The sequence below is a fragment of the Desmodus rotundus genome, chromosome 1 (genome assembly GCF_022682495.2).
Source record: "Desmodus rotundus isolate HL8 chromosome 1, HLdesRot8A.1, whole genome shotgun sequence".
Taxonomy (NCBI): domain Eukaryota; kingdom Metazoa; phylum Chordata; class Mammalia; order Chiroptera; family Phyllostomidae; genus Desmodus; species Desmodus rotundus.
This window is the reverse complement of record NC_071387.1, coordinates 183,080,490-183,102,615: the sequence shown is the minus strand read 5'-3', so window position 1 is coordinate 183,102,615 and position 22,126 is coordinate 183,080,490.

Sequence of the window (22,126 nt, the reverse complement as noted above, 5' to 3'; positions counted from 1 at the left end):
CTGGCCTTCCCGCTCCATGATGACTCTTTTCAAGATCACCAACGGTCTCCATGTTTCTGTACAATGCTGATTTTTTGGTTTAAATTTCACTGCCATTAACTCTGCTAAACATCCTTTTCTTGGCCTCTGTGACATCATGTCTCTTGTGGGGGTTTTTTTTGGGGGGGTTGTTCTTTTCTACCCAACAGGCTCATCTACTCTTCTGCCTTGAAATAGTATTCCTAAAAGACCACCTCCATTTACAATGGTTTAAATAATACGAGATAACTCTGACTGCATTTTACCACACTGAATTTTGTCCCAATAAATCTTTTGCATTTCTAATCCCATCATTGCTTGTAGAATGGTATCTCCTTCTTGGAGAAACTGACCTAACTCAAGAGATGTGAGGGCTATTTGTCCCCAACAAATATAGGCCTACTTAAGCCTCAAAAAAACAACACTGCAATCTTATCAATATGATGGATGGTAAGGGGGGTAACCATTTCACCTGGTAGGGGCTCAGGAATGCAGGCTGCTGTTACTTAAGTAAATTGACAGGGGCAATGGGATTTATATTACATTCACATGCTCTCATATGCAGGGACCAAAACAGACATGGCTGAGCCACATAGACTTTAGTAACTAGTATATTGAAAGTTTTTCCATATACTGAGTTTTAAGGCTTGGTGGGAAGAACAGCATATGTGCCTTTGAAAGTACAAAGCAGCTGAATTCTGAGGGCAACAGAGAGCACAGCCCTATGAGGCTATAGGTTTAAAATATCAGTGCTGGATATAGATTGCCAGTGATGGGGAAATGAAAACATACTCTTCATGGGAAAGGAACACCTCAAATAAGATCTAGCAACTCAGGCTGACACCACAGCAAATTCCTAAACTTTCACAAAGCCAGCAGAATTCCTGGATGTCAGACTGAAAGGAATAAAAAACCAGAATTTAATTCCTTTGGACTTGCAAGAACAAAATACTTGAAACTTAACCTAAAGAAATTAATTTTCTCCATCAGTAAATGAATGGATAAAAAACAGTGGTACATTTACACAATGGAATACTACACAGCAGAAAGAAAGAAAGAGCTCCTATCCTTCATGATAGCATGGGTGGAACTGGAGAATATTATGCTAAGTGAAGTAAGCCAGATATTAGGGAAGTGAAGTTACAAAGGTGGTCATAGGACTGTCCTGGTTGACTGTTTATCCCTTCATTGAAGCTGGAGGCCACACCTGAGTTCACCCAGGCTTTAATATAAACCACATGAGTTGAAAGAAGAGGAAGCTGGAGAACATTGGGGTGGGGGGTATATGGATAGGAAGGAGTGAATAATTTATTATCCACCCTTGGTGTTTGATTTCATGGATAGACAGATTTTGTGGCAAGAATTCTGGTTTCTCTTCACCTCCTTCATAACTTCCTCTCCACTGGGCAGTAGAAGTAAGCTTTGTGATATGTAAGAAGGAAACTGAGTCAGATGCACCTCCTTCTCTTCCCTTGGAGCTCTGCCTGCCTGCTGAGAGCACCTTTCTCCTCTGATGCCCCTTACTCAGTACCCTTCTCCACCAGCGGAAGTCTACGGTGGCTGTCCATGCCAGAGCAGGGTGTTCTTTCTAAGCTGGAGTCCACTCTTAGCCATCACATTATGCTACCAAACCTAAGATACACTCTCCAGCAACCTGCCCCATGCTTCCCTATAGGGAGCTGCCTCAGGAAAGAGAGTGTTCACAATTTTCATATTGTGGGTAGGAATAGGGCACAGTCCCTGTCCTCTCTGGAGAATTGAGGGTATATTCACAAGGCCTCAACCATTTACTCAACAGAAATCCATATTTCTGAACCCCTACAAGCTATTTCACACATGATGGAAAATAATTAATCTAAAATGAACCCCTAATGCATGTGAGTTTTGGGAGCTGGTAGAATTCCTAGAAATAGTGAATGAACTACTCAGTCTTCTAAGGAACTCTATGGCTTCCTGGAGGAAGGAATTAAAATTAATGTCATTGTGCAGGAAAGCATAAGAGTTCAGGTAATGCTTTCTTATTACATTTTACCTAAATAAGAGTGATTTGCAAGACCTCAGATAGCATCTGAATGAGATGCAAAAGAAATGTACAGTTCTGGTTTGAAACAAAACTTCATGCTTTTGTGTTGTTTTATTTATTTCCTTAATATACAAGCAAGGACCCAATCACATTTGAAGAGAATTGCTATGGAATTTTGTAGTAATGGGGTTTTGTTTCATAGTTGACTGATGCTATTTTGAGACAATTTTTTGTTATACTCCTACCAAAAGTCACCTCTTTTTCCATTAAGAAGAATAAAGACCCCTGGAGCCCATTTTGGTGGCAAGTCATCATGTCACGGTACCTCCTGCAAGGCAGTCACACTGCTGGGCACCTGCTTTGGTGTAAGGGGCTGTAGAGATACAGATTAGTGTGTGGCTGAGTTTGCCTTAGAATGTAGAGACAATATCATTACAATAAATTGTCCCCAATTGCCCACTTACTCATGTTTTCTTGGTCATATTAGCAATAGCAATATAATATGTATACACTCTTGGCTTTGAAAATCAACCAGTATGTAGCAACTACTCCACCTGTTGGTATTTATGGTTATAATTGTTATAATTCCAGAGTAACAACCACAATGTACAACTCATAACATCACCAATTTGATTTTTAATTTCCAGGCATATTAGAATTTGAATAATTTCAAATAAGCCCAGTGCAAAATGTTCCAGCTTCTGTCCTAATCCAACCCTTGGAATCTCACCAAGGATGGGAATGCTTTCTTTTGCAAATACTACACAGGTTCACTCTGGGCATTTGGAAGAGCCTAAAACCTTGCAGTAATTGAAGCCACCCTATGTCTCAGGGTCACCATTTCCCCAGGCACTGACAGACTGTTCTCATGTGGTACCTAAGCTCCATGAAGATATCTGCACTCAGGAGGTGGCCCGGGATGCTTGGGAGTTTCATCACTGATGTTCTTCTACCATGAGGTGTTTACTTGGAATCAAGACCGCCTCTCCCTATCATTCTCCAGACGATGCATTCTTGAACCAAGGTCTTGGGGTAAACCCAAACAGATGTCTTCTTCATCTTCATGAGCCACACACTTTGCATGAAGGAGGATTGATCTGATACCGCAGAAGTTACATAGGTTTATAGCTTCTACCTGTGAAAAAATCCAGTAAAAAGGAAGATGTTAAGTTGAATTGCAGGTTTCCAACAGGCACTACTGTAGGAGGAAAACCCCAAAACTCTGCACAAATTCTATTTTCTTTAATTTATCAATACTACATCATTTTAAGTAAGGAAAATTTCAGAAGATTTTATGTATTTTTTTCAAATTAGCACAATTAAATATAACATTTTTAATATAAGTCCCATTTAGTGATGGCCCCTCTGGACATGGTTCTGCCTAACCTCCCCCACCCCAAACCAGGTCATTTGCTTAGCTCACCTTGGATGTCAGGCTAAGGCCGAATCAGGTTGTAAGATTCACTCATTTATGGTCCTGTAAAACTGTGCCTAAATAAGCTTATATATATATATATTTTATCAACTTAGAATTGTGTGGGGACTGATTGGAAATACAACAAAATGGGATTAAGAAGAAACCTGCAGACCCTCTGCTCAGCAGGTTTCAGTCCATCTTTATGCACATATGTGCATGGTCAATTAGCTCAATACATCCAAGTCTGGGGAAAGAAGGCTCTGAAATGTACACCCCAGACAGATCAATTAGCTTTTCTCAGAGATGCAAATTCTGGTGTGTATCCCAGCTGGCATTGGAACCACAGTCTAGGCAGTCCTTTCCAGAAATGACTCCTCAGAGAGACTGATTTAGAGAAAGTTCATCTATCATCATTTCCTTGCCTGTGAATTGATTTGTCAGTGACATTTTTCTTCCACTGAAATTTACCTGACTCAATCCCCATGGACATGCCATGAAAGATGGACTGGCACCCAGCTTTCTCGACCTCTAGTTCTGAGTTCCAGTAAGATTCTGGGAAAGGCTTCATTCCAGCCTGGGATCGCTCAGGCTGCATATAAGAGTTGTGCCTATTTGGGGACAGAGCTTTCTTTCTGTCATTCCTTTTTAAGTAACACAAAATTCACATCTTTGTTCTCATGCAATGGAGCAAATATGAGTATGTCAAAGATGACTTCCCAACAATCTGAAGTTGTCCTCCTGAAAATAAGAAAGGTTCTAGGAATAAAAAGTCCACCTAAGCCCCACACCTCAGTTCCGTGAGCTCATCGTCTCTGAGTATTTCTGAGTATTCACTTCTGCCCCTCATTTCCTTAGCCAGGCTGTCCTGTAGCATCTAGTGACCCTGGCGGAGAGCACAGTCCCTATGCTCTCCATGGGGTGGACGGACAGGATCTGAGCACAGCTTTCTCTCTCGACATCTCACCAGGCCCATTACTGCCCAGACCCTCATGTTTCTCCCTCATCAGGATCTCAGGTCCTTTGGCCCTTTACCTCAAAATAATAACAATTATTTTGTATTTATTATAATCTAGACCCTGTGCTAATGTTTTCCTTATTTTATTTAATCTGTATAAAAGGTACATTTTTATCTTCATTTTATAGATGAATAGATTTAAGTCCAAGGTCATGCAGCTAATAAGTGGCAAGATGAGTCCTGAAGCCTGTCAGGCAGGTGATACACAGATGTAGACATTGTTAACCTAAAAATTAAAAGGCCTTTCAAAGTGAAAGGCAACAAGCATTGATGTGAGATCAATAAGAATAGATATTTCAGACACACTGAAACAGGCAGGAGCCCAAGTAATGTTCCAATTAGGAAACAAAGCAATGGCATTTATGAGAAGGGGAAGGGGGACCATTACATCAACAGAATGAAGACTTTTTAAAATAATATATAGACATAGACAGACATAATTTCTCCATATTTTCTATAACTTGCTTGTATGAGTTAAGAATATTTTATGAGTTAAGAATTATTTGTTTCACAAATAAACACAGCAAATCTAATAATAGCACTGATTTTTGTATGTGGTTATTAGTTTATATTTTGTTGTTTTTCTTTCAGCATTCATATGATTTGTCTCATGAGTTGAATTATAATTCATAATTAGATTTGTGTGAATGTAGTAATCATTCCATAAGCACTGTTTTTCCTAGGACAAAAAACCACAAAATTATATGTTCTTAACCAATGTTATCCCAACAAATTTAATTTAAAAATAAAAATATAATACACCTAATGTGATATAGTATCTAAATGTAGCAGGCAGTTACTTCAAATAAAATGATAAAAATGTCCTACTGTGAAGTCTTAGCTCAGCTCCCAGAGGACTACTCTCCCTTCAGGGCACTTTGGGCATCACAAGTTCACTGAAACCAGCAGCAGCCCATTTCTGGGTGGCAGACCCGTGGGTGTAGACACAGACCTTCAGCTCAGATCATAAAGCTGAAGTTTCTTTATTGGTTGGAAATACACTGGACTTGACTGGCCAAATAGAAGAGCAGATATATGAGGTCTATCTTGAAGGTATCCAACCATGTGATGTGAAAAAAAAGAGACATTTATTGAAGATACAAGATATAAGAAACATTGTATACAGGACAACGACACCTCAGTCGCCTTCAAAGTAGACACCTCAGGACCTCACACAGTTCTCCCAATTGCCATCAGCTGCCCTGTCATATTTTCCTGATCCCATCGATGATGATCTGAAATCTCTTTCCTTTTAAAGGTGATTTTAGTTTTGGGAAAAGCCAGAAGTAACAGGGCTCCATATCTTGGCTGCAGTGGAACTGAGTCACCTGGGTGATTTGATGTTTTGCCAAAAAACTCTGCACCAGATATGGTGCTTAAGAGGGCATGCTGTCCTGATGAAGCTGCCAATCACCAGGTGCCCATAGCTGTGTCCTTCTGAATCAGCCAAATAGTTTCCATGGAGGAAAGTTCAAGCTTAACACAAAATGTGATGCAGATTCATTGCTCTACTTGCTCATTTTGAATGTGACACCCACATAGGACACATGCTCACTGGACATAATCTACCACCCCCACTGACTAGTACAGTGAAGTCATCATTGTTCATGCATGCATACTCCAGTCCACTCTCCTTGGCTGCCAGGTTACATGGATGCTGCACAAGGTGTTCTGGTTATGTTAGCAATGGCTGGACTTTTTCCAGAGAGACCTCGTATATGAGGCTGTTAAATGTTTGTAAATCTCATGATTTTTGCCACATGTGTGCACTTTCATTTGTGCCAACATGACACAATACATGTCTGGGGTCGTCATGGCTGCGCCCATGCAATGGCCTGGTCTTGATACTCAGTGTAACGGCTGCAGTTGAATATGTTATTGCAACGGCCCCTGTTATAAATCCCCGCTCTTCTGCTCCAACAATGACTCAGAGAAACTAGTCTCAGTACCTTATAGCTACTTCTCTACATAAAGACATTTTTTATGTCAATGACATCGGCCTGAAAAACCACACCATCTTTCAACAGCTACCATTAGAAATGTTAAGATTCATTTGTCTTTCAGGCTAGGATGCCCAGAAGTATTGGGCACACACAATTAGCATTAACAGTTTCTTAACAAACCAGATGATGAAAGAATTTATTCCAATTTGTTTGTTGTATATTTAATATATCTGATTTGATATATTCTGGAACTGCTGACTTCTTAATGCATTATCATGTAAGGAAGCACTTAATATGAATTTATGTCCAAATTGGTAAAAGAATTTTTTCCCTTTAGACTTTACTTTTTTTTGAGCTGTTTTAGCTTCACAGCAAAATTAAAGGGAAGGTACAGAGCCTTCCAATACACTCCTCCCTCCACACAAGCACAGACTCACCACTGGCCCCCCACCCTGAGAGATAAAATTTGTTACAATTGATGAACCTACACCAACACATTATGGTTGTCTTTGCATTTCAAATTAGGAGTCACTCTTGGTGTTGTATAATCTATGGGTTTGGGCAAATGTATAATGATATGCATCCATAAATACTGTGTTATATGTAGTAATTTCATTGTCCTAGAAGTTCTCTGTGTGTCTCCTATTCACCCCTCCCCACCAAACCTCTGCCAACCACTGATATTTCTCATGTCTCCATAGTTTTGCCTTTTTCAGAATGTCATAGAGTGGGAATTTTCTAGTATGAATCTTTTTCAGATTAGCTTTACTCACTTGGTAGTATGCATTTAAAGTTCTTCCATGTCTTGATAGCTCATTTCATTTTTAACAGTGAATAATATTTCACTGTCTAGATATACTACAGTTTATCCAACCACATACAGAAGGACATCTTGGTTGTGTCAAAGGTTAAATTTTAATAGCTTAGTTTAAGTGTTGTCAGCCAAGATTCTTCAATGTAGAATCATAATTTTCTCTTTGTAGGGAATTCATGGGTAGATACTTTAAGGTTGTAAAAACCCCCAGTTCTTCATCAAACTTTTATGTATTCATTATTTTAGCATCCACTAATACTTTTCTAACTACATCATTCTTTCTATATTTATTAGTTGGCTATTATACTACAAGATAGAACCATCCCTCTCTCTATTATGTATTCTTTTATATCAGGGTATACTCATGTCTTTTTAATTTTATCCAATGGGTCATTGTCTTTTATAACAAAAATCTATTTTAGTGCTCCAGTTTTCACACATCATACCCAGGGCAGCTCTTGCAGCTGGTTCCTGGCTTCCTTGGACATGTCCCTGTGCCTCCTTAAGGACTTCTTTACTCTCTGGTGCAATAATACATTCCAGGCTTATCTGGTGCTGTTCCAGACCCAGTTGTGAAATCAGCCATCTTTCCAAGTCGTCCTGGTTCCTTTCATCAAAGAATATTATTTGAAACCAAAATCTTGATATGGTATATGTGTATTAGATTCTTCACCAAGTTCATAGGAAAAAATAGGAGCTTACTCTAATCACTCTCTGAAGACAAATAAGATGGTTAAAGAGAGTGAACACTGAAACTTGGCATTTCAGAACACCTGGATTGTGATATTGTATTCGTATAATACCTCCCTAAGTCTTTCTATGGAAAATAAACAGGTTGCCTTTTGTTTTTGAAATTGGTTGGTCTCAATGCCTATGACAATGTTTCTGCATCTTTTGTTCCAAACTTCAGTGTGCGTAGGAGGACTAAGTAAATTGGCCAAAGTAGTATTTGTGTATAATAGACAAATCATGTCATGTCACATACTATCTTCCACAGGCTTTCTTTAAAGTTACACATAACTCATTTCATACAATTACATTTTATTGTTCTATTCCTATGACTACCTGAAAGAAAATCATTTCTGTAGAAGCTATACTTTTTATTCTTTGCTTAAGTTTTCTAAGAGATTAAAATGTATTTATTTTAATGGTGTTGAGATTTGTAAGTACTTCATAAATTTTGGATTTTAACCCCTTATCAGATGTATCAGCAAATATGTTCTCTCATTCTGTGGGTTGTCTTTATTTTGTTGATTTCCTTTGTTGTGCAAAAGCTTTTTAGTTTGATGTAGTCCCATTTGTTTATTTTTTCTTTAGTTTCCCTTGCCTGGGTAGATATATCCAACAACAAATTTCTCTGAGCAATGTCTGAGACTTTGCTGTTTATGTTTTCTCCTTCTTTTTTTTTTTTGGTTTCTGGTCTAACATTTAAGTCTTTGATCCCGTTTTTACCTTATTTTTGTGGGGGGTGTAAGGAGGTGGTGTAGTTTCACTTTTCTGCATGTATCTGTCCGATTTTCCCAATGCCATTTTTTGAATAATCTTTAGCGCATTGTATGTGTTAGCTTCCTCTGTTGAATATTAATTCACTATAAAGGTATGGGTTCATTTCTGGGCTCTCTATGCTGTTCCATTGATCTATGTGTCTGTTTTTATGTCAGCATCAAGTTGTTTTGATCACTATGGACTTGTTAATATTAATATAGGTTGATAGTAGTATAGATTGATATTAGGTAGCATGATTCTTTCAATTTTGTTCTTCTTTCTCAGTATCTCTGTTGCTATGTGGAGCCTTTTGTGATTCCACATAAATTTTTGAAATATTTGTTCTAGCTCTGTGAAATACATCATTGGAATGTTGATAAGAGTTGCACTGAATCTACAGATTTCTTTGGGTTGTATGGACATTTTAATGATATTAATTCTTCCTATCCAATAGATACTTATCCAAAAAAGACATACAAATGACCAACAGACATATGAAAATATGCTCAACATCACTAGTCATCAGAGAAATGCAAATTAAAACCATAATGAGATACCATCTCACATGTATCAGAATGACTATCATCAATAAAACAACAAATATTCCTGGCAACGATGTGGAGAGAGGGGAACCCTTTTGCACTGTTGGTGGGAATACAGACTGGTGCAACCACTGTGGAAAACAGCATGGAGATACCTCAAAAAATTAAAAATGGATCTGCCTTTTGACCCAGCAATCCCACTTCTGGTAATATATTCGAAGGAACCCAAAACACTAATTTGAAAGAACAAAAGCACTCCTATGTTCATTGCAGCATTATTTACAATTGCCAAGACATGGAACTAATCCAAGTGTCCATCAATAGATGAGTGGATAAAACAAGTATGGGACGTTTACACAATGGAATTCTACTCAGCCATAAATAAGAAAGTTTTACCCTTTGCAACAGTATGCATGGACCTGGAGAACATTATGCTAAGTGAAATAAGCCAGCCAGAGAAAGACAAATAGCATATGCTTTCACTCATATATGGAACCTAATGAATAAACTGAACTAACAAGCAAAACAGAAACAGACTCATAGATGGAGAGCAGATGACAGCTAGTGGGGGGGGATTTTATGGGGTTGAAGGATTGAGCAAAAAGGAAAAAGGACTCATGGAGATGGACAACAGTGTGGTGATTGCTGAGGGTAGAGGAGTATAAGGGGACTAAATGGTAATGGAAAAAATACAATAAAGATTAAATGAAAAATAAAAATAAAAATGCACTAGAGGTTTGCTGAATTCACTGCCTTCAAAAAAAGAAAAAATGTCAAAGTAAAAAAGTAAACAGGATCATGAGTATTTCCAGCAAGGTTTTTAGATCTTACAATATTTGAAAATGCAACTAACATATTTCATATATTTTCCTCTTCAGTTACAATCCCATAATAAACCTGAGATCACTGGTTAGTGGTCATAACCACCAAATGAAATTTCTAATAAAATTCTTTATTTTAAAGTGGGCATCTGTTCCCTTACATCTTTATAGTATTATCGGGTGGAAGTCTCACTACAATCTCTACTCATAATTTTGATTGTACCTACCCCTTAGTAAGTGTCTTGTTTATACCAAGCAATTTACATTCCTTACTTCCACTACTAGGTTATGTTTTTCTCGTTTCATTTCAATGTCTAGGGAAAACAGTTGGAGCTCCAGTGTTTCACGGTGTTAGGTTAGAACCTGATGGCTCCAGAGGACCATGTTGGTCCTGCCTGCCCAGAGCCCATGTTGGCTTCCTGTTTTGCACTGTTCATTACTTATGCTGGGCAAACATTGCCTCTTTTCACTAAACTAGATGGTGCATTTAGAGCCCCAGTATGTGCCTGTATGTGAATTCTAATTTTGTGTGGCTTCTGTTCCTTTATGTGATAGGTATAATTCAAAACATGCCAGCCACCAGCCTAATTTTCATTTGTTGGGGCTCTTTTCTCTGACACTGTATCAAATAATTAATAATTTTTGACCAAAACATACATTTTTCTATGGAATTCGTTTATTTAAAGGTACATTCTGTGAATTACTTAGTGCACCAGGGGAAGGGCCACCTGTATAGTGAGCTTAGCAAACATAGGTGCGTTTCTCTACTATCAAGCATGGAGAGGTGTTGATTGTTAGAGGAAATGGGTAAGCAAGAGTGCTGTTTGCACCCCTTGAGACAATGTGTGCGTGACTGTGTAGAAGTAATGTTAGGATTGTTTATCTCTAAGAGATGGAATGGGGGTCATTTTTACTTTTCTCCTTATGACATTCTGAAATGAAGAAAGCTTGCCAAATCTACTCTATGGGGAACTCAACCACCCCAAGTTCTAACAGTAAAAGCCATTGAAGGGCCAGCCCTGGGGAAGAAGATTCTGTGAGCAACTTCTGTCTTAGCAAACTGAGGCTATGAGTAAATAAAAATCTAAACCAATGTTGCTAAAGAAAAAGGACACAAACGCTCTATAAATGAAATATTAAAACAGCCTATACATATCAAGTGTGGTTTTTTGGAGCTACTGGGGGATGAAACTATTAGCTAGGTGAATTACATTTGTGAATTTTCCATATGTGAAATATCTCTGTGTTACAAACATATCATTCTCATTTTTTATTAAACTCTCAAATTATGTCTGCTAGTATTTTATTTATGAGTTGGGAATCTATATTCACATGTCAACAAAAGAACCTCCAACCTATAAAAAAGTTTTATAAGAGTTTATTGTAGCCAAAATTTTGAGAATATACCAGGAAGCAAGATCTCAATGGATTGAGAAAATGCTCTGGAGAAGGGCAGTTTTGCAGCTTATTTTATACATTTATAATCAAAGGAGAAAACATAAGAGATGTAACATGAAATCCACTGGCAGTAGATTAAGTCAGCAGGAGGAAGTAGAGCAGGGAAAACTCTAGGCTCCTCTAGAAATGAAAATGGAGAGACACATATTTCCTTCATACTGATGGGGAAAGGGTAGCCATCAATGACCATTTACAGCACACAGAGATGGTGTGCAGGCAAGAAGATAACAACTGGTAGTCTTGTGGTCTCTTGCTCTGGTACCGGCAGTGGTACTTTTGGGGGGCTGGAAAAGAAAATTATGCTACATTGCAAAATTGTGCCATCCTAGATGCATAAGCACCATGGAAAGGGCTCTTTTAAGGTAGGTATTGACTTTTGCTAAGGAAGCTATAGGCCTGAGATGACTACCCACCATGGCCTTACACAATTAAGAATTTATGATCCGACCTGTATGGTTAATTTCTGTCACTGGTCTTGCCAGGCTCTCCAGTAGTCCCCTAAGCTCGTCAAGTCCACTCTGCTGCCCCTTTTTGTTCATAGACTAGTGATATCAACATTTTATATTCCTTCCACGGCTAATAAGTCATTCAGATTTTTGCACAATTGAATAAGTGTATGTGATTGTGTGCACAGGTATATATATGCAGTATAGGTGTGTATGTGTATGCAATTTAATATATATTTATATCCTTATATTATGAAATGCATCTCTTAGAAATTTCAAATTTATTATGAAAAGTATTACATTTTATTTAACTATGTGGTTACTATATTGTTAATGGTATTGTTTTCTCTCTTTTGCAATAGACATTTGACTTGGGGAAATCTACTTACTCTCTCTGATACTTAACATCTTCCTTTACAAAATAGAATTGCCAATACCTACTCTGTAAGGTGGTTGAGATTCAATGCATGTAAAATGCTCATTGCAGTGTCCTGTCCCCTGCCAACTGGATGTAACTTCCAAGCCAGCATCTCTTCCCTTGGACTCTAGCCAGTTCTAGCCCTGAGAGCTCTCTGATGCAGCATCTTTCCTCTGCTGACCATGGCAAGATTGCCTGGGTGTTTGTGGTGTTTATGGACTTTCGATGGAGGGACCAAGGACCAGGGCCCTCTCTTCACTGGAACAGTCTCTAGAGTAATCAGAACATGGTCACTCTTATCCTAATTTGAGTTTGGGTTGCTTTGCTTTCTCCCTGAAACCACAGTGTAGGTGTGCCTGGTTTGCTCCCTGAGCACCAGGCACACTCAAGCAGATCATCTGAGACCCAGCACCAGCCCCTCTCAAAACACTACCCTTGGCAGGAGGGGATGACATCCTTGGAGTTTTGAGGGGGTCCACCCAGGACAATTTTTGTTTTGCTGGGTTTTGAGAAGTTTGACTTTCTGCATTCGTACAGCAACTTCCTGGAGTTTTGCAGCAAATTCTGAGTCTCCTTTCCTAGATGTAAATGGTCCTCTTCAAAGAAATTTAGCCTGCACACTTTAATAATACTATGGCTTTGAAAGCAAGGAAAACTCTGGAACATAGTTCAAACCTGTAGGAGTAAAAAAGGAGCCAACCACAGACGTTTGAATGGGGTTAAAACCTCTTCTCTACTGCAAATCTTTTTAAATTGTATTCCCTTGAGTCAAGTAAGTGTTCTATAAACTTTGTATCCTCCTTAAGACTTCACTGTCCTTGTAGACTGAACTATTAAATAGCAATGGGCAGCACATAGGCTCAGGGCCTTCAGCTGTGCAGATCACTCGCCCTTCTTCGCTCTCCCTTTATCCTCACACACCTGGGGCAAGGGGACAGCCCTGACTGCAGGTAGCCTTGGGACTCAGGCTGCTTTTTTACAGTTCCACGGCCTCCAGCAAATCCTTAACTGCTTTAAGCTTCAGTCTCTATGTTTGCATAATAACATAAATACTTGAAAATAATACAACTCTTGGTGATAACACAAAACTATATTCAACAGGTATGGTAATCCCCATCTAACAGGAGAGACACCTGAGCACCCAAAAGTGGGAACCAACTGTCTAAGCCAGCAGGGGAAACCTGATTTCTGTTCAATGAACATCGTGGTAATGACATCACAGGAAAAATATAAGAAGGCCTTCCTTGGAAGTTAACTTATACTTCTTGTACTCTGAGGTGGTTTAAGAATAGATGATCTAGAACTTTCTATTTTAGGCTTAAAGAAATTACTCACTTTCATGTTAAGTCATTCTGGGTTTCTTTTGTTGGTGGTGTTTTTTGTTGGTGGTGGTTTTTTGTTGTTGTTGGGTTTTGTTTTGGGGTTTTTTTTGCTTTTTTTAGTTTAGTCTAATGCCAATGTTTCAAAATTGTTACAAAATAGATCTTTATATTTTCTAATTGTTATTCTGAACCCTAAAACCATGTACATCCTTAATTTTCAGGAGATGCTCTAATTTACATTACTCTTCCATTGTCTTCATAAACAAAATTAATCAGACTTTCAATGGTCAGCCTTCAAAACACGTCTCACAGACATCCTCTTGCACCTGGAAATGGCACAATGTTGGTTTGTCATAAATGTTTCCGTATTTTAGTTTCAGAAAATGTGATGACACACTACACACATCACTCCTGAGAAACCAAGACAGGAGATCCAGACTTCTCTCTGCCTGGTTGTGCAAATAGGAAGAGCAGGTTTGATGAACAGCTGGGTCATACTTCACATAGGCTGTTTTTTGCACTTCTATGAACAATCATAACTTTAAAAGCATGTACAAATCTACCAATTAGCCAGGACACTTCTTGTGAGCCAAGTATGTGATCAGCATATGACTAATTTCAAGGGAGATAAAACAGAAGTATGAGACTCAGTGCTTTATCTTTAAGGAGCATTACAGAGATTTTTGGATCACCCCCCTAACCCTCCCAGCTCTGTTCCAGGCACTGGGTTATTTCTGTGCATGGAAAGACAAATTAAATGTGGCTGCTTTGGGGGAGAAAGATACAATCATACATTATTTGAATATTTTGGTAGAGATAGACTCAATCATACTGTAGATAGAGCTCTTAAAAGGCACGGTCTTGCTCGCCTGTCAGAATGGTGTGCTTCAAAATAATGTTTCAATTGTAACCTCTTCGGAGGGTTGAGAAAGTATTTCAGAGATGTAGGAATATAATGATAAAAGCTAGTAAGAGGCTGTTATGCAAATGGGAATTTTCAGCTCTTATATTCATCGAAGAACCATTTCTGTGGGCTAGGAGATTAAGGGTGGGGATCCCAAGTTATAACCTTTGTAGTTGCTACTTTGAAATCTCTTATAGGTCTTCAAAGAAAGAAATCTGTGTACTCTACTGCTATCTGGTCTCAAGTCTGTTTTTTTCTGATAAATTTTTTGTGTGGTCATAACCCTTACAGCCTAATCTCACCAACTTTAAGTACGCGATACGTGTTGGTGACTACCGTCATCATGTTCAACATCAGGCTCTCAGAACCTAGTCTTCTTAGAACTGAAAACGTGGACCTTTCGACTGATATCACCCCATTTCCTCCTTCCCCGGCCCCTGAAAATCACCATTTTATTCGATGTTTCTGTAAAATTGGCTTTAAAACTTTTTTTTCTATTTTTCATATATGTGATGCCATACAATATTTGCCTTCCTCTATTTGGTTTGTTTTCTTTAGCGTAATTACCAGTTTTCTTCCATGATGTTGCAAATGACAGCATTTCCTCTTTCATGGTTGAATAATGTTCCATTATATAAATATAAAACATACATATATCACATTTGCTTTATCCATTCATCCACTGGAAGACTTTAGGAGAACAGGAGAGTTCAGATGTCTCTTCAATGTACTGATTCCAATCCCTTCAGATCTACTCCCAGAAGTGAGATTATTGGGTCATACGGTAACTCTAATTTTTTGAGAAATCTCCATGCTGTTTTTTATAATGGCTATACCATTTTATGTTCCTACCAACAGAGTAGAAGGGTTCCCTTATCTCCACATTCTTGCCAAAATTTGTTACCTCTAGTCTTTTGATAATAGCTTGATGGTAATTGTTCTTGTGTCTTGCACAAGGGTTTTGTAGAATTCTCTTTCTTTCAAATATATCAGTATTTGATCTTAAGGAATCTTCAGTTGCTGAAATGTCTGCATTTTTAATTATGTTAAAGGCAGAAAGTACCACCTATCCTCTGAGGTTTTTACTTAATTCCAAGTATTAGTCTGTTTAATTGGAAAGAGATTTTAAAGATAAAACAAACAGTGTAAGGCTTAAGAGATTCTGACACTGTTAAGAATTATTTTAAAACTATTCCACAAATTCCTTTTTGTTCTTTTTCACAAGGGGGAATTGGACTGGTACAGCACAAATGATTCAGGCATTCTACCATATCCTCTCATTACTTATTGACATCAGCCCTGGGGTCTTGTCAATTAACCACAGATTTTCCTTAAGGTATATTACAAGTAAAGGGAAACTAGCCAGATTCCCCACCTCATTTCATGCAAATATATTAAATTATGAGCTCTGAAAAATAATTAGCAAGGACATGAGATCAACTACTCACTCTCTCTTTCTTTGAACAAATTAAAATGTAATAAGTAAAGATAGTCTGTTACCATCAACTATTAAATCACTTTCCTCTTTTTTTTCTTTTAACATATCCAATGCTGTAAAACCTAAATAAAATCTTAAAATCATCTTGTACAAACCCATCCATTAGAAAAGAAACACATCAGGTCTTTTCTTCCAATGACAAAACTGGTGTGTCTGTGTATATACATGTACCATATATATACATATATGTGAATGTACATACACACATCCATATACATACATACAGGGTGGGGCAAAAGTACATTTGTAGTTGTTTTAATGGAAAACACAATAATTAATAAATAATAATACAAGAATAAACTGTTCCACATACTCACAACTGTAAACCTACTTTTGTCCCACCTGGTACATGTCTAGAGATAGACACGTATATATAAACTGAGAGTATCATCCTTTCCTAAATAATCTTGTACTTATTTGGTGTGACATATTATATATGAAGTATAATGAAATCTGGAAGGTGATATATAGCTGCGTAAGGACTAATAGAACAGTTATTCTGAGATTTCTGTGAGAGCCCTGGCAGTGTGGCTCAGTTGGCTGGAGCATTGTACCATAACCAAATGTTGAAGTTTTGATCCCCGGTCAGGGCACATTCCTAGGCTGTGAGTTTAATCCCCGATCTGGGCACATAGGATCACTAGTCTGGGTATATACAGGAGTGTGTACAACCAGCTAATGTTTCTCTCTCACATGGATGTTTCTCTCTCTCCATCTTTCTCTAAAAATGATGAAAATAAAAAGGTCTTTGGGTGAGAGATGATTAACAACAATGAGAAAAAATAATATTTTCTTGTATCTAATTAAATTCACATTTAAAAAAATGGATCATATTTAACATTAACTTAATAGTACCAAATATGGGTGCTGTTACTCTTGTAGAAACCAAGTCAACTTTTACACAAATTCTTAGTGAGTTTACAGATAGCCAATCAATACAGAGTTTGGGAGTTAAGAAAGGTGTCGAGCTGCACTTCCCAAATATGGGGTGATAATACTACCCCATAATTCCACTGCAAACACCATCTGCCCCCAGCACATGGACTGTTAAATTCTGGCTTGTGTCCTGTGGCATTGGATGACTGTGACACTCCCAGGCAATGACTTTGGGAGAGCCATTTAAATCCTCAGTCCTTCTAGCTCCGACTAGAACACGATAACAAATTGTCAACAGACGCCCTCGGAATATGCGGAACTCAGCGTACTTTGCCTGTCTGGTCCCAAATCTGAACATGACTTTAGTTTTTATACCAGTAAAAATGTTTAAAATGTTTCAAAAAGCACCTGTGATTATGTTCCTTCTCAACCTGGTCATTAAAATACTGTAATTCACGTATTTCCATGTGACACAAAAGGACATAAAGGTTTTATGGTTGTTAAAGTTCTGCTTGGAAAAGGAATGGTATTGGTGCCATTTGATGTTCATGTGAAGACATAATATATTACATCATTGTAATTTTTTAAAAATGTAGACTTGACCCAGCTTTGAGGCTGTGGCTTGAGGCCTGTCAGTTTTTCCTCTCCAGCACCAATTAAGCCCACACCCCAGCCTATTCCCTTACGGAACTCTCTAACTTCAAGTCACGATGCAGCCACCCTAACTGCCCCAGGATCAGGTGCCATCAGCTAGGGATCAGCCTTGCACCCAGGGCTCACAGATATACTCAGATGAGCTGATTCACAGGGAGCTAGAAACGTGGCTAAGTCTACTCTGCCTGCTTTACTGAAGGTAGTGCCTGTGACTCCAGCTTGCTGTTACCTGTTCCCAGGTATGACTCCTGTGTGACAGTCTTTTCTCATTTGGAGATGCAAGTAACAGAGTTCTGCCTTTTACCTATCATCTGCATATCCTTGTGCTGTGTTCCGCCATCCAAAAAATGTGTAATACTGTGTAATAGCTCACAATTATAAAACAATCATTGTTTTATGTTGCTTTGAGTGGTTGTAATCCCATTTCTCCAAGTTCCTCTATTAGGCAGAAGTCATCTTTTTAAAACATGGAAACTTACACATAAATGTTACTCAATACAAATTGGTTGATTGGTTTAAAAATTACTGGGCAGAATGCATAACCAAGTTATCAAGAAAATGCCAGGTGTGTTTCAGTTTGATATTTGCTTATGGAGTTATCAGGCCATTATGCAAAGAACTCAGTTCTATTCCAGTGAAAATTACCTCCAGGTACTTGACATATAGTACATATTAATTTGATACATAGCATCTTATGCTAAGTGATAGATTCACAAATTCTCCTAGCAAACATTTACTGAGTACCTGGGATAGACCAGGTGATGTACAGGTTGCCGGGACTATAGACACAAAAAGTAAAGATTGTCAAAGACTAAGAGGATGAACTCTGACAAAATAGAGTCCAACTCAAAATAATGGAGCCTCCTTAGAGTGAAAAAGTCAAGGCTACAACATCTGACTTAACGAACAACCATCCCAGCGCTCTGCTGCCATGGTAGATAAGAGTGTACAGGGTGAGAAGTCAAGTTGTTCTTCCCTAATTTTCCTTTTTGGAGTTTCTGCCAGGAGCCCCTTTTTGCGCTCTGCCTGGGTTTCATTAAGAAAGAAAAATCTCAATAAGCCATGCAATAAGACATGCAACTGTTTTTACAGGTGTGCCTTGTATTTGGAGCCATTATAACCCTTATATTATAACCCTTGTGATATCAATGAAAAACCATTGATTATTTGTTTTAAAATCTTGATTTCTATAAGATTGCCAAGAGTTTCTGCAAAGACAAAGCACCAGTTTTCCTGTCAATGATTAAGTCCCTTGGGGCAAAATGTCTGGTGGATGATGGCTGGTAGACAGCTACCCTATGTGAAATACCCTCTTGTGTCAGCTGAGATGTGTACCACAGAGGACGGGGAGGAAAAACCTTGAGTAATATCAATTCATCTTGTGAAGGTAAACCCAAAGTTCCACTCTCCTTGTGAGGTGTGTCTCTCTCCATCTTCTGAAAACTCCACCCCCATCTGCCCATCTGACTCACTGGCCTTCCCACACGTGGGGCCAGCTGGCACGTTATGAGCCCCTCTCTGTGGGGAGTACTGCTTCAGGTGTCTGGGGGATGGTGGTGGTAGGAACTCCAGGCCTAAGTGTGGTGGTCCCTGCCCTCCAGGACCTCAGCCTCCACACACAGAGAAAGGATCTTAAATAGTACCTTGAGTCAAGACAGGCTGAGACACAGACCTCATTCTACCAGGCCCTGAAAAAAGAAAAAGCAACCCTAACTAGAGAAGTAGAGTCACCTTGCTCTGCAGCAATCCAGGTTTCTGTTTTGTTTGATTTTAATTCCCACACCAGTGACTGGGGATGCTTGGACACCTGAGGCATTTGGCGCTTTGACCGTAGGCTCTGAAATAGAGTTTAGCTTAATCTCTGAAGGCATTACTTGAAGGATGATGCAGAAAGAAGGTAAAAATAAATTACTCACCTTCGGGCACTATGGGAGTTCTGAGGCTGAAGGCAATCTTTGCAGAGTTTTTGCTTTCTGAGCAGAATTTAAGCTCAAATCTGTGATTTGAGGGACTCAATAATTAATTTTCAGTGGTTATTGAAAGGGGCAGGTGTTAGTGGCAATCCAGGTGGAAATGAAATATAGACAGGAGACATGAGGGACTCATTTTCCTGATCCAAATCCACTGCCCAAGCAATCCATCTTCAAAAACATAAGAGATTAATTTTTAAAGGTTTTTAGGCAGCAAGAAAAATGGAACAACAAATCATATTTTGGTGGTTTTAGGGAGTTTGAGGGGCAAAAACATTTCCATATCCATATAATTATGAATTTATTTTGACATTGTTATTTAAATTAGTATTGTGTAGTAAAAGCTCAAATTTATGTATTTTTGTTAACATTGCATGGCATAAATATTGACATTTGTAACATCTCAACATATAAAGTGACTACTAAATTTTTAATTCTTTAAAGAAAAAGATATTTAACTATACTTTACTGTGTAGTTAACCTCTGCCCTTTTTATTTATAAATATTCATTTCCTCTTAGCATTTCCACATTTTCTATTACAGAGCTAGAGGATATAAAATTGGTTTTTGGTAATGAGGATCCACATAAAGGCCTCTAGCGTGTGCGTGTGGGGAGTATAGGAAATGCAGGGTGAGAAAGGGTGTCTCTTTAAAGCCAGTTCCACTCCTCTGAAGTCAGGGCGCCTCCCAACGGCCTGGTGTGTCTTCCCGGAAAGGATGCTGATGAGGAGGTGGAAGGCAGCGCTGATGCTTCCAGACAGTTGTACCACCTATCAGATGTGTATATTTTCAAATCATCAATAATATTTGTCTAAAAACTTGTATCTCACGTTCCCTATAGCATGCTATTTGTCACTTAATTCTAGAAAACTTGTTTTTGTGCTTGAAAGAAAAGATATCAAAAGGAGAGAGAGACAGAGAGAGATGGAAGAGCCCCTGCTAACATGGGATCCCTTTCTTCAATTCTCGAGGTTTCCCTTGCTTCCTTTAATTCTTTTTCGCTGGGCTGTGAGACAACGCACGCAGTTCAGCAAAGTTCAATTTCTTCCATAATCTGTTTGTGTCCTGACACTTTTGCGATGCACTGTGCATACTTTATGTGTATAAATACTTATATAGTCATTGGCCGGTATAATTTTTCATGAGGAAATGAGGAAGCTAAACACACCTGCAAGACGTGAGAGTCACGATGAACTCCGCTTCTGGTGACAATAACCTGTCTTCACGTTTATCACCAGGAGATCATAGGAGGCCAGAGTGCGCAGCAGATGGGGGTTTGGGGACAAGAAGGAGGACCCTCGATGTGAGTCACCCCTGTATAAATCCTTTAAAATTAAGCTTCTGCTTTTATCTACATATGACATATATGTAGAGATTCCAAATTAAAAGTTGAAACTTTATCCAAATCGTCTTCACATAAGATGTGTATGTTCAAAAATGCAATTACAGAATTAAAATAATTCTATTCCCATTTGCCATTATAGGAATAAATTCCAGTGTTTGCAAGCACTATTGTTTCTATAAGTTTAATTAATTAAGAGCTTTAAACCTACATCTGTTGGTGTTACATTCTGTAAATATTGCTTAAAGTTTTTGACTTATTTAAAATTGCAAACAAAATTTGAAACACTTATTTATAAAATTTATTAAAAGATTTGACCACATTTTGTTCTTTGTAATTATGAAGATGCATTAATTTTCAGTTTCTAAAACTGTTTTAAGAATTTTTTTAAATAGCCCTGGCTGGTGTGGCTTGGTGGATTGAGTTTCAGCCTACAAACCAAAGGGCCACTGGTTTGATTCCCAGTCAGGGCACATGTCAGGTCCCTAGTTGGGGGCGCACAGGAGGCAACCACACATTCATGTTTCTCTTTCTCTGTTCCTCCCTCTCTTCTCCTCTCTCTAAAAATAAATAAATGACAAATCTTTAAAAAATGAATTTTTAAAAATAAATTCCCCAAAATATACCTAATCAGTCTCCTATATGTTTTACTGAATCTAAGTGACCACTTTGATGAAGATACATGATAATGTAGAAGAAATAAAATTCAAAAATAGGAAAACACCAGGCATGTTTTAGGGAGCCAGGGGCAGTTCAGCTGGTCTTAAGAATAAATACCAGCAGGTGTCGCTGTACTGTCAAAGGTGCCTCAGTCAGATATAGAGGGTTTTCTGTGTCAGGTCCATAAGTCTGTGGTCAATTATGGAACCACTAGAAGTCTTGATGAGAAGAGTCTCATTCTTTTCTTCCTTCCTTCCTTCACTCATTCAACAACCATTTGTTAAACATTTCTGCAGCAATATTCAGTGAGGATGAAGAGAAATTCATAGTTCCCATCATTTTGCAATTGAATCTTGAAAAGGAGACGGGAAGGTGAATAATAATGGAAGTTCCAAGCGTTAAGGGTTAACCAGGAGTCATTAAGGGGCACACGGGTGGGTGGGATGGTTGCATCCTGACGTGAGTGAATAATGAATGCCCTGTGTATTGGGAAGGCTGTG